The sequence below is a fragment of the Branchiostoma lanceolatum genome, chromosome 2 (genome assembly GCF_035083965.1).
Source record: "Branchiostoma lanceolatum isolate klBraLanc5 chromosome 2, klBraLanc5.hap2, whole genome shotgun sequence".
In the NCBI taxonomy this organism is placed as follows: domain Eukaryota; kingdom Metazoa; phylum Chordata; class Leptocardii; order Amphioxiformes; family Branchiostomatidae; genus Branchiostoma; species Branchiostoma lanceolatum.
This window is the reverse complement of record NC_089723.1, coordinates 4091315-4104599: the sequence shown is the minus strand read 5'-3', so window position 1 is coordinate 4104599 and position 13285 is coordinate 4091315. Positions and strand designations below refer to the sequence as shown.

The window sequence follows — 13285 nt, the reverse complement described above, 5'->3', positions numbered from 1 at the left end:
GACAGACAGACAGGCAGACAAATAGACATGCATACATACATATATACAGACTGACTGACTGACTGACTGACTGACTGACTGACTCCCTGACTCCCTGACTGACTCGCTGACTGACTCCCTGACTGACTCACTGACTGACTCCCTGACTGACTCACTGACTGACTCCCTGACTGACTGACTGACTGACTGACTGACTGACTCCCTGACTGACTGACTGACTGACTCCCTGGCTGACTGACTGACTGACTCCCTGGCTGACTGACTGACTGACTGACTGACTCCCTGACTGACTGACTGACTGACTGACTGACTCCCTGGCTGACTGACTGACCTAGATAAAGAAAATGAAACGTGATATTTGACACTGTTCTCTGACACCTGTTGCCCCGATAGCGTCGTTAAACTCGACATTCTGAGGCATTTCTACATCGTCTAATCGTTAGGTCACAAAAATGTCAGATATAAACAAGGTTTGGATGCAGGTCTTGTCCACACTCCACTGTCTAACAGCGCTGTGGGACCCAGTGACCCAGTTTTCTTTTCCTTTCATACAATATGATAACAACAGAATGACAAAACCTTTCATATTCACGCCCCCTACATGTAGTTGCTGTCTAATTACTAATTACACTCTGTTCATGAAGTAGAATAACAGTCATCTCTAAAATATATTAGATATGATATCACCAGCGTATATAAATTTTGTTAGACAGTAATACAGATTTCCTTTAGCTTTGTACAGATTAAAAATAAAGGAATATCAGACCCCTTGCATGTTGACGACGTGTCCGTCTTTTATTTTGGACTAATTACTAATATAGCAATGCTAAAGAGTCGGAAAATTAATCACCTTTGTCATGATTATTTTGCATAAGTCTCTCAGACTAAGTTCAGTTTTTCTCTCCAGGGGATTTTGCCTTTCATAATGTTTTTAAGACATTGACTTGTACTCCGACATCCCTGTAGGCAATTTGTCAATGCGTCAGCTTGAAAAGATGTTGAATATCAAGTCATCATCGTACAAATATTAAGCAGGAAAGAACGCGGGAAGACATATCCTGTGCTTCAGGTGATGTATCCAAACGTTGTCCCTCAGGTAAAACTATCCTGACCACGTCCGACGTTACCAGACAATTACGGGATGAGTCACAGGTCATTAAACTCCAGACGAGCTTGTCATAATTCCAAATCAAGTTAAAGTCTACTCTCATAATAAGTAGATGATGTACTAATTTATAAACGTTCCATGACGTCTGTACTGGTATGACAACATTACTGTCTGACAAATTCTGGCTGAACTCACGTTAACTCAAGGTATCAAACCTTTGTATCCAACTACTGCAATTACTTATAATTTTCTGTTTTCATTTCACTTGTGTTCACGTTCAGACTATTACTAACGAACCATTTAAAACACAACGATGCAATACTCACTTGGACGAAATAGACAACAATGAATGTAAACGTGAGAAAGGAAGGAAGAAAAAAGACAAAATTAAAGGGACTAACAAAGGACACGTCTACACAAAGTGAGAAATCGGACGGAAAAAAACGAAGCAAACAGACAAAGGAAATTATAGAGAAGGGCATAGTATGACTGAATCAGAGAATGAATGACTGAACAAGCGAAGAAGGGATAAAGAAATATTGTTTATCACGAACTTGACCGTGTTGATGACTTCATCCCCGTTATAAATACATCTTCCGCGGCTGCGAACTCTTACATTTCCTCCATCGACTTAAATGGAGACTTGGCGCGGGCCCAGACCCACAGTGCGGATGTAGCAGGATATATACTACTGTATAAATAACGCTGTTCGTGTCTGTAGGCCATGTACGCTGATACAGGCTCTTCCGTGTTGAGGTTATTGTTGGTGAGTACGTTGTCATAGTCTATATCAGTGAGACAAAAATACCTACTTAAGTTTACATTATTGGGCCCTCCTCAAATTTGTATAATACTTTAGTTGACTGAAGTATAATAGATAAAACGTCCGTTAGCGTTGGACTAAATGTTGAACCTATAATGTATCTCTGTTCTGGACATCTCGATCTTTGCAAGACGAAGGTCAACGTCAACTTTGGGACCCCTGGTGCGTGACCTTGATACTGCAGTAGAACTGCCGGTATTTGTATCTTTTGCCCTAAACAGGCTATCGCATATTGATTTTTTGGGAGATAGATAGTTTTTGACATATGGAAGAAGTTGTGCAGGTTTGGATCCCCTAGCAGCTTGCACAGAAAAGTTAACTGCAGGAGCGTTATTGTTAAGATATTTTCCTTCTGGAGCGGCAGTTTTCATGCTGCATAGCAGCGTATTTAACACAATACAAGAAAGTAGGCTTGATCGCATTGTGGTCCGCCTGTCGGTTAGGATGTGCACATGTTGTCAGATTGTTGAAAGGATCTAAAATCCGTAGGTATATTTGTTGTGGGCTTCACACTCTATCAGAAGTTGTGTGGAGAAAGAAGTCTTAAAATGAGATTATGGCCCCCTATTCACATAGACACATGGGATCGTCCAACAGGTGGTCTCTTCACAGGTTGTCGTTGAGATGTGCGTCTCTCAAAGGATGTCATTGTAAGGGAATAAAAGCCTTTCATACTAATCAAAAAAGATTCGTTTTTTGTCGATGAAATTTGTTGAGTGCTTTGTCGATTCGATCAGCCGCAGAGACGCCTCCAGCGTGCCGCGGGTCCAGTGAGAGGGGGTTAAGAGCAACAGCAATGGCAAATAGCGGCTCGATTCAGTTTCCGGAACACCAAACTTCAACTAATCCCTGTAGTCTATCAAGTGGTTATTTCAAACACATCGCGTGGAGGTCAATGACCCTTCGATAAACTCCGTATAACTGGTTCGACCTTGCGGTTTTAGTATGGTCCGCGCAACTAGAGCGAATTTCTACCCATATTCATCGTTGTGTTTTCAGCCGTTTAGCGCTACGTTCACAGATTGTCCGTACCCACAGAAGTCTAACACATCGTGGATAAAGTATTTCTTATACATATATGACTGGTTCGCCCTTGCGGATTTAGTTTAGTCCCCGCTAGCTAATAGAGCGAAATTCTTCTCATTTACCGTTGTTTTTTCAGCCCTTAAGTGCTACCTCCACATATACTGTCCTTGCCTACACAAGTTTGACGCATCACGGATAAAGTATGGCAAAGCTGAAGTAGCCGTATTGTTCTCTCTATCCAGCCCGTGTTCTAATCCCGAGTGCAGCAGCTGGTACGTCCTGACAGACTCCTCTTGTACAGTACAGGGTCCTTGTGCCGCTCTATTTCGGCTGTAGGTAGGCTTGTTTGCTGTCGACCTCCTTTTCGACAAGTGGATGTAAAATTGACGGGTTACGTATACGGCAGAGATGTCTGTTGTTAACCCAGTTGCACGAGAAATGCTAGTGAGAGGACAATTATTACTGACATAGAGTGGTAAAAATGGTAAAAACTACAACGTTAGTATTTGTCGCCTCATAGGACAATACATGTAGAGGCGGTCAAAGTATTTGACGTGCTTTTGTATAGCATTTCCGTTTTCTTTGTAACTACGTTGGTTGTTGATAGATGTCATTCGTCTTTCGTCGCACGTTTAAAAGTTATCTGTAGTTCTGTAGATATCTTTTATTCTGCGTGTTTTTTGGTTTCTTGGTTGGTTGGTGGTTACGTTCTTCTTTGACACAGCTAACATTATCATTGTGTAAGAGAATCATGGATCGCAGCAGCCGAAAAGAAATTCACTTCCTGAGCGAAAAATAGCACACAAGGAGCGTAAATGAATGTCTACATTATTCTCCAAAACGTTCTGCCTTGCGCCTGCACAAATCCGATCTGTAAGCACTCCAAAGCGCAGTTTGCGCAAAGAGACGATACGAAAGGACAACACTCTCGGCACCATGGACACAAACATGCTAATCTCCAAGCAGATGTGTTGGTGTGGGACCGTAACGTTTTCTTACTGCCTAGATTCCCTGACAACTATCTGATCTATCTTCCGCAGACCGCTTGTAAAACTGTTACTGTTACCTATTTTCAGATTGTTGTTAATAAGGGAAAAGGGAGGGGTAGCTACCCGGTCAAGCATTGCGTAGCAACCACCTGATCCAAAAATGTATAGGATTACAGAATTTTTCTATAACTTGCATAACTTGCTTATGTGAGCAAATGGCCATGTAAATGACTAATAGTCAGTGACTGAAATACGCTGCAAAGCTTTACAGTAGGACACAGAAACAGTAGTCAACCAGTGGATCACAACTGCTAGTACTAGAATCATAAGAAAAGGTTACAGAAAGTTATCAGTCCAAAAGATTTCCAAAAGATTTCTTTTTTCTTTCCAATGGGCCTTCGATCTGTACAGATACAAGCTACAATCTACATCTAGAAATAGTTTTAGAGCGCGCCATTTTTGAAAAGAAGTGCCTTTCGAGTTCCCTGTCTGTAGATATTTGGGTAAATGGCTTTTCAAAGAATTCTGGCAGTCAGAAAAGCTGACAATTTCTCAATCCAACATCTGCTTGGAGATTGCGAACCCGCGTGTCTGTCATCGCGTCCGTCGGTGCGAGTCCGGGGGAACGGAAGGCGCGATAGGCGGGGTAACACGGCCCCGACGCCGCCCTGATCTCCGGCCCTCCGCGATGCCGCAGGAATGCACGGCATTACCGCTCCTTTGTGCAGCTCGCAGATTCTTCCTCTTGATTTTCTTTTCAAGTTGCGGGGAAAATAGTTTAACAGGTAGACGAAATGTCCGAAATGTGCTAATGAACTATCCTTTTCCGCGCGTTATGTCAATTAGAAGGCTTTGATCTCACAAAACTTGTGAGCAAAGTAATTAAGTCAGAAATCTTAGGGAATCTTGATTTGAATGTTTGAATTCCATGTAGATAAGAAGATGAGGATATCATAACTAAAGCTTCACGTCCGAAAAGACAATTCTATGCCATAGTTACCGAAGTTGAGCCCAACTATCTGGATACCACATGTGAACAAATGAAAGTTTGGTCTGTCAGGTCTTCAATGTTTTTAGAAGAGCCAGGTAACATCAATGGAGGTAGAGCATCTATGACGTGCTAAAATGTGGATTTCACGGAGTCGAGCTCAAAAACATTGAATCTTGATTTGCACGTTTGAATTCCACGTAGATAAGATGATGAGGTCGAAAAGACAATTTCATGCTTTGGTTACCGAAGTTGAGTCCAACTACGAGTATCTGGATACCACATGTGAACAAATAAAAGATTGGTCTGTCAGGTGTTCAATGGAAGCAGAGCATCTCTGACGTGCTAAAATGTGGATTTCACAGAGTCGAGCTCAAAAACATTGAATAGATCTTTTTACATTCTTTCAGTGGATATTAACTTTTCTTAGTAACTTAAAGAAGTTTTTCTCTTTTGTTACATGTCCAACTCCGGTAACAGTGCTAGTCTCTACCAGACTAACCGCGTCGGCTATAGAGAGAACATTTGCCGGGGGACTTTGGCCATGGACGATAACATTCCCATCCAATATTTGACCCTATCTCCATAGCCGACCCCTTTCATATACAGTTGACTCCATTTGGCCAATTTCTGCTATTTTCCCAGCGACCCGCAGAGGCTGGTAGAGTCTAAACAATGCCTCCTATGGTCTCCTATAGTCTAGCTGGGACCACCTGTTACTTGCCTAGCGTTAACGCTGAATAAACATGTTGAAAGAATGTAAATATTAGAAAAGATGTCAAGAGTGTGGCCATCTGCTTTGATGGATCGTCGTAATTAAGGCTTCGAGTCAAAAAAGACAACTGGTGGTTTTACGTAATGCTATCTGGATACCATGTGAACAAATAGATTGTTAGTGTTTCAGGTCTTTAAAATATTTAAGAAAAGGCCAGGTAACAGCAATGAGAGTAGGGCGTCTCTGGCTTGCTGTAAGTGCAAAATGGGAATTTCACAGTGGCGTGACAGTCGAACGTTCAGACAATAATCAGATCTCTAAAATGTTTCACTAAGCGCTCAATGGTCTCCAAGACCTTCCTATTGTCTCTCAATGGTCTTTCAATGGTCTCTCAAGGACTACCTATTTATTTCAATGACCTTACAGTGATTTAAATGACCAATGATCTTTGGTCACTCATTGGTTGCCCAGGAGTCTCCGCGCTGTAAAAATGAGGGCTTTCAGCGATTGGTTGGGCGAGACGGATTATGATATAATTCAATCACGTCGAGTGGGTCTGTTGATTAGAAGCAATTATAATTTCCGTATTGTTTGAATACTCTACTTTATCTCGAAGATTCGTACACCTGCATGCATTAATCAGGATTGCCAAAAAACCTTCGTGTAACTGTTTTTTAAGACAAGATATGTTTCGTGTTTCTGTCAGCGTATACACCACCATACGTCTAAAACTTGACACACATGTATATGGCTTTTGTTATTTCTTTGCTTAGCTATTTTGATTATGTTCGAATCACAGCGAGAGCATGCACTGTGCGTACCGTACATTAAACTTTCCGTTCAGAAAATGTCATACCTTGTGTAATTGTTGTGCACTTAAGTTTCTAGTATTTGCAAACATGCATAATGCGTAATACGCAAGACATTGCCCTCTAAAAAAAGTTATTTTTATTTCATTGGAGGTGAAAACGGATTGAAAGGATACAGGAAAATGTCTTTCTAGTCTACGGTAGTTGTGTTCGCCCAGCATTTAACGCCCAGAATCTCGCATCATTACCGTACAGGGACAATCCTGTTCATATTTACCGATCCGTGCTCGGCACTCCTCCTCTCCTGATGGCCGGGGAGAAATGTGTTTTTATGTCTTTCTAGTCTACGGTAGTTATGGTCGCCGAGCATTATAACGTTAGCTCAGCATCTCGCATCATTACCTAACAGTAACAAGCCTGTTCATATTTACCGATCCGTGCTCGGCCCTGCCCCTCTCCTGATGGCCCGGGTGATAAACACTCATAAATCATCGGGACAAACCTAACAACCAGCCGCTGGAATGAGGGTATGCATGGGGGAAGGGGGCACTGACACCCAGCTGCTGGAATGAGGGCCTGTATGGGGGGTACTGGCAATGCAGAGGACGTTGGCAACACTTAACGGTAAATTCAGGAAGGACGGAAACGCTTAACAGCGCCCTTGAGGCGTATTCATGTAATGGGTTAGGTTGTGACAATTTGTGACTTAAGGAAATATGGTAATCAAATTAATCTGGTTGTCAATAAATGTATTCTGAATAACAAATGACATGCTACGTAAAATTAGAGTGACCAACAATTACGCTCCATGAAGAATTTTTCGACAACGCTGAACGTTGAATTAGTGCTGGATGCACATGATTAACGGTAAGGATAGATAGGTTCGCTTGACGGTAAAAGGCAAGCAGATCCTCTTGAATGACTCCTTTAGGCCCCTCCTCGCTGGACCCGCGGCACGCTGGCGGCGTCGCTGCGTCCTTAGCTGGATTTGTGTTACCCTTGACTTTAAACATGTATATAATGGGAATATCATTCAAAACGTACAAGTGTGACCAAAAAGACAACAAAACACACAAGGCTGAAAAAGATTCGTTTTTTCGATGAAATTCGTTGAGTGCTTTGTCAATTCGATCGGCCGCAGCGACGCCGCCAGCGTGCCGCGGGTCCAGTGAGAGGGGGGCTTTTCCACCCTTTTCTCCCAACCCCAGTTCGGTCAGGCCTGCCGTAGTGGGGTGACATTTGCACAGGTGGACCACAGACCTGGGTACAGGTAGAGTGGCGCGTTCGACGTCAGGTCGCCGTCCAACACGTCTTTAACATGTACCTACAGGTGTGACATGTGTAGACCTACATGTGTGAAGATGTGAATTATGACGTGTTGGTGTGTTTACCTTATAGAGATAAGTGCCTCGGAATGTGGAATAAGTAAAACAGAACTGGAATTCGGGACGACCCATGTGTTGGGGCGGTGCTAAGTGGTTTATACGTTGTTATGATTTACAAATCGCGTGCCTCGTATAAAGATTACATTCTTGACATGCACTGGTGACAGGCTAATTGACTGGTGTCCTGTCTAACACTACCCCCATTTAGATGAGTCTTTTCTTGGTGGCCGACTTCATGTCATTTTCCATTGAGCGTTTTAGTTTAACGTAATTCGTATCCAGATTGCTTCTCGAACTTATCACAGAGCGTGATTGGTGCATTCTACGTAAACTAGTATCGTATCTGGCGCCTACATTTGGCGAAAGTAAAGCGGGCCCACTGAATTTTGAGTTGCCTTCCTGAATCTAATGTACAGCGTTGTTGTACCCCTCCCCAAAGCTGACGCTTCGCTTTCACCCTACCCATACCCCTCACATTCGTCAAGAACAGCTAGAGAAGAGAGAAAGGTACTCTCCAATCAGAGGTTAGTATCTGGATAGTCCTTTTAGGCGTTTTTATCGGGCTTTCAATTTTGTCAGGTTTTCTTTTTGTTCGCCAGCCGGAGACAAACTTTGGTTAACGTTGGAGAGTTAGAGATCTAGAGAGGGGATGGGCGTCGCTCAGTCTACATCACTTTAAAGCTAGGCTGACGGAGAGTCAAACCTGATATGTTAAAAGTACCTTAACTGTCGGATACATTTCAGCTGTTTGTATAGCAGTAGTAGGTTAGAGGCGGAGGGGATTATAACAAGGCCCTATCTGCACGGTACATCCGGATACTATAGACTGGAGAGAGGTGCCGTAAGTGGAAAGAGCACATAGTCTGTCGTCAGAAATCAGCTCATTGACAAGTAGTTTTTTCCATTCATTTTGCTTGAGTGTAATAGGGATGGGGAAATGCGGCATTGAGAACAAGCAACTTAAGAAGACGTCGACATCGCGAAGGAAACCTGACCCGGGTGTATGTGATTGTTGCCCATTAGTCATCATTACAGGGGTTACTTTTGTCGCATTAGCGAGAAACCGCGCGTTAGACAACGTTTACAAAACACGGTCTAACCCGCATACCTCCCTGGAACTCACGGCCATCCATCAACGGGTGGTCTCTTGGCTACACCAGGCTAACTATGAGGGTATGGACCGCAGAATTCGGCAAAAACGTTCAATAATTGGCCAGGAGAGTCAGTCCACGGGAAGGTTAACATTTCCCCCTTGGAGCCTGCAAATGGTACCCTCAGTACGGTGGCCAACACCCCCCCCCCCCGGCAAATTAATGTCACTATAGCCAGCATAGTTAGTTTAGTAGACGCTACTGGTCTATGGTGCATGCTCTTTCTCTTCTGAATTGGACATTAGCCTTTAAAAAAAGTTTCTTAAATTGTTGAGCAAGTGTAGCTTACACATTATCTAGTTTTGAGAGGAGACAGTTGCAAAAGATGAAATCAGAATTTGTTGTACTAAGAACTACATTCTCGTCGACCTAACCGCAAACAAGCAAACAAACAAACAAACAAACAGATCAACTAGAATCTGAGAAATCTACCAGCAAACCAGGAAAATAAATACGTGGATGATTTATTTGCGGATTAAGATTTGTAAAGAAAGGGGTTAACAGTACGCTAAGCAGTGATCACGATTACTCAGTCTTGGAGCAACATATGTATGTTAGGGTAGATATTCTAATGCGCCAGAATCGCCGATTCTGTAAGTTGAAATACCGATCGAAGTCTGTGCATTTCAATATGTTCCCCTAAAAGACAGTCAGACCGTTTCAACTTCGATTCATGTCACTTTAATTCAATGGATTGACTTGAAATTAATGATTTATAAATGAGAGACTGCCCTTAAGTATTCTCAGCATTATGATCAGAGTCTCTATTGACAGACACTCCGATGACGAGATCTCTACATGTAGAATCGGCGATTCTGCAAAATCGCAATCTCTGCCCTAACATATAGCTAATCTCCAAGCAGATGTAAATGGTTTACGTCTGTTTTCTTAGTGGCAGATGCAAATGAGTCATAACAAAGATTAGCAAGACGTACCAGAAAGGCGTTTTACATGTTGCAAAGACAATGTTATAATCCACTAGATTGTCTCCATCATCACAGACTGACAGAGGACGCTGGATAAATCGGATAACATGCCAGATGAATCAGTCCGCTATAGAGATTACAGTTTGCAACCTATTGGACCCTCTCTCCGTAGTCGACTCCCTTAGCATACTATTCACTCCACTATTTGGCCAATTTCTACTACATGTATGTTTTTTCGGCAGCCATCCGCGGGGCCTGGTATAGGCTACTAAGAGCGACACATGGTTCGGCTTGGTGTTCACGTGTAATGTACCCTGACAGCGGGGGCGTACGTCTTTAACCGAGCTGTAAACCATCTCTGTGTTGTAACGACCCAACAGACTGTAGCTATATAGGGAGAGGCCCCCAGCATCAGACAGTCTTGCACATAGATGTAAAGCCAAGCCACATGGTTTAGTGCTATGGATGCGACAGTTGCGAATCCTGGAATATACGTAACTGGAATATACCTAAATAGATAGCGGGAGAACAGCACAGTCAGAATTAAGCAAAATAAATTCGATCGTCGGTTGAAATGTGCTGTAGTTAAATGAACAATATTTAGTTCCCTTGGGAGCAATTAAAGTCTAGAAATTGACCCAAATATATTAATAGGATGGATTGTAAGCTCCATTTGTCCTTACATTTAGACCTATACATACTAGCATACATCAGTCATTACAGATATCACATTCTCATATCACTGTAATTATACTAATGCTTTGTCACCATGACCTGTAAGCTTATAAGATCATAAACGTGCAATAAACATTCATTAATTTTTTCATTCATTATTCGCTGGAGAACCTATGTTGCCAAAGAATCTCGAGTTGGCCACTGGAACTATTCATTCTGTCCTGAAAAGGCTCTTGTAGAGACTATTGAAGCTATAAGAGTCCTCGACACCTTAACGCTCACATCTGGTCCACACCTGCAGAACTATTCTGGGAAAAACTGGGTTAACCTCACACCTTTTGTACAGGTGTGCAGGTGTGTCCCGGTATGCAGGTGGGGTTGCTAAGAAAGGTAAAAACTTCTGTTCGTCATCTGTAGCTCTAATGTTCTTCTTATTGAAGCTCTGATTTTCTAGACATATTTCAATTCTAAAGGACTGAAGCGTTGTCGTCTTTTCTTGAGGCTTCCCTGAAAGCGAATTTATTTGTATACATGTGATTACCGAAATGCCATACAGCACGCCTTCACAGGCAGCGTAGTGCTGACCACTTGAGTTGTGTACCATATTGAGTAAACAGCAGCGAACACAAGTAAATTACCTACTGATCCTTATCTAGAGTGCCAAACAACCGAAGAAAACAGTCCGGACCGTGTATCGTTAAAATGAACGGCTAACACTGGCTTAGACCTACATGGTGAAACATTGTAGGAGTGCGCAAGGGATTAGAGATCCCTGGCCTTGTGCTTACACCCCACTTCCACTGACCGCAAGCAGAGGTTACGGTCGGGGGGCTACCACGCAAAGAAAAACTCGTGGTTACTACTAGCTCCTCGATCATAGCCTCTGCTTGAAGAATATGGAAAGTAGGCCTCAGCAGAGTTGTTCTATAGAGCCCCGAGTTCATCTGTCGAGTTCATGTGTTTCTTTTAAACCTGTGCTATAGGTAGAGTTGTTAAGACATGTTCTATAATTTTTAGGGTTATCAACTTGTCGCGCGCATGTGTTCCTTACAGTGCACAGAGGTGGCTAAATTTTAGTTTGTCTTCTATGGTTCTGCCTAAACATTCCAGACATATGCCGATTCTAAAGGATTGAAACGTCTTCTCCTTTTTCTTAAGATTGCCCTGAAAATGGTTCACTGATATACTTGAAATCATCCGAATTTCCCGATTAGGGATGGGAAAGGTATTAGATGTTCCTAGTCATGTGCTTAGTGTAGTCTCCCGGGTTTACCTAATCTCCAAGCAGATTTATCGGTGACAGTATCCTAAGAGCCAAAACAATTGAATTGGCTGCTTTGCCCTTTGGATACTGTCTATGCCACCGACGGATCTGCTTGGAGATGAAGGTTTACCCACTTGACGCGTTCGCGTGTTCCTGACAGTGCGCAGAGGCGGTTTATCTTCTCGGCACCAGGGAGCCCTGCTAATTTTCCGGGCGGCCCGTTTGTTTGCCGGCCCCTGATTGAGCCGATCGTTATCACCTCGTTCCCAGGATGAGTGGTTTGCCCTGGCGAGCCAGACTGTGTGCCCGCGGTATGCCGCACCGTCTCACCGACATATACCCCTACCATTAACCCACTTACACCCCTAAGACGCGTTGAGAGGTAACGTTAGCGAGCTCTACCTCTAATAAATGAATCCACGACTGCGCGGAACTAAATCTTGAGCAAAGTAGTAAACCCACGGCTTTCGTTCGTCCAACGACCCGTCTACTGGAAGTTTAAGGTGAGGTTTTGCTTGTGTAGATTTTCATGACGCGTGTAATTGTGGTTTAACGAGGCGTTTTACATGTTTGTGTAGCGGTTCGGACCTTGATCAAGGTCACACAGTAAAATCGACCAAGACAGGGCGCAGAGATTCAAGCTGTAAATAATCTTATTTTGAACACCTGTGCTGAAAGCTACGTGTTGTTTTTACCTGGTTATGTGATTCAGAGTGTCACAGTAGAATTTGTCAGTTTGTAAAGTAGAACACTATGGTTAGGTTCATGTTTCTAAGCTACACCTGCCCGCCCATGTGGCACATGTCCCTGCACTTGGTACTGAACTGCAACCCCCAGACAAGTAGAAGAGAACGTGTAAGTTATGGGGTCATAACCGAATGTGTCCTAGCGATGCATTCGTCTTCCCCGGCGGCTACAGATCATGGCCGTATCACTAACTGCACTGCACGTGGGCACTCCACCTCCAAAGCACCTATCATCATTCCTCTTCCCCACGAAACGGTTTAGACAAGCCTATCTCTAAATCCTCGCGACACTCGATACAACCGCGTAGCAAGACAAGCTAAGATCTCCTGGTGCCAGTGACACAGAGACAAAGGTTTTAACCTCGCGAGCTTTCTGAAGTACCTTGTTAGCTGCCACAACTGTGACACTAGCCACGCCACGCTCTCAGTCGGTGTGACGTCGCTACGCCATGCTTCTGACTATCTTTACACATAGAGAAGATTAGATCTTAAGCTATGTGGGATGTTCTTACACGGTGTTCTATTGTAAGAGGGATTAGCCTAGGTGTCGGTGATTTACCTTTCAGTAACGTGTACCCCCACCTTCGCTCTTATTTCATGGGAAGTTTCCGTTATTTTGAACCGAGCGTAGTTAAACAAACTGAGATCATTTGCGGAGTGGTCTACAGTTGAACAGTAAC

At 43.3% G+C, this 13285-nt stretch overlaps 1 protein-coding gene across 3 annotated transcripts in view; it reads left to right on the top strand.

Annotated features, from left to right (window-relative positions):
* Positions 1-13285, top strand: part of LOC136426601 (uncharacterized) — a 76781-nt gene that overhangs the window by 43319 nt on the left and 20177 nt on the right. The window contains exon 1 of one of the 3 annotated variants that reach the window (XM_066415278.1): positions 12242-12362. The exons of the other annotated variants lie outside the window; for them this stretch is intronic. The gene's annotated coding sequence lies outside the window, so the exon portion shown is untranslated. Of the gene's footprint in view, positions 1-12241; positions 12363-13285 lie in introns of those variants that run through there. 3 annotated transcript variants of the gene reach the window in all.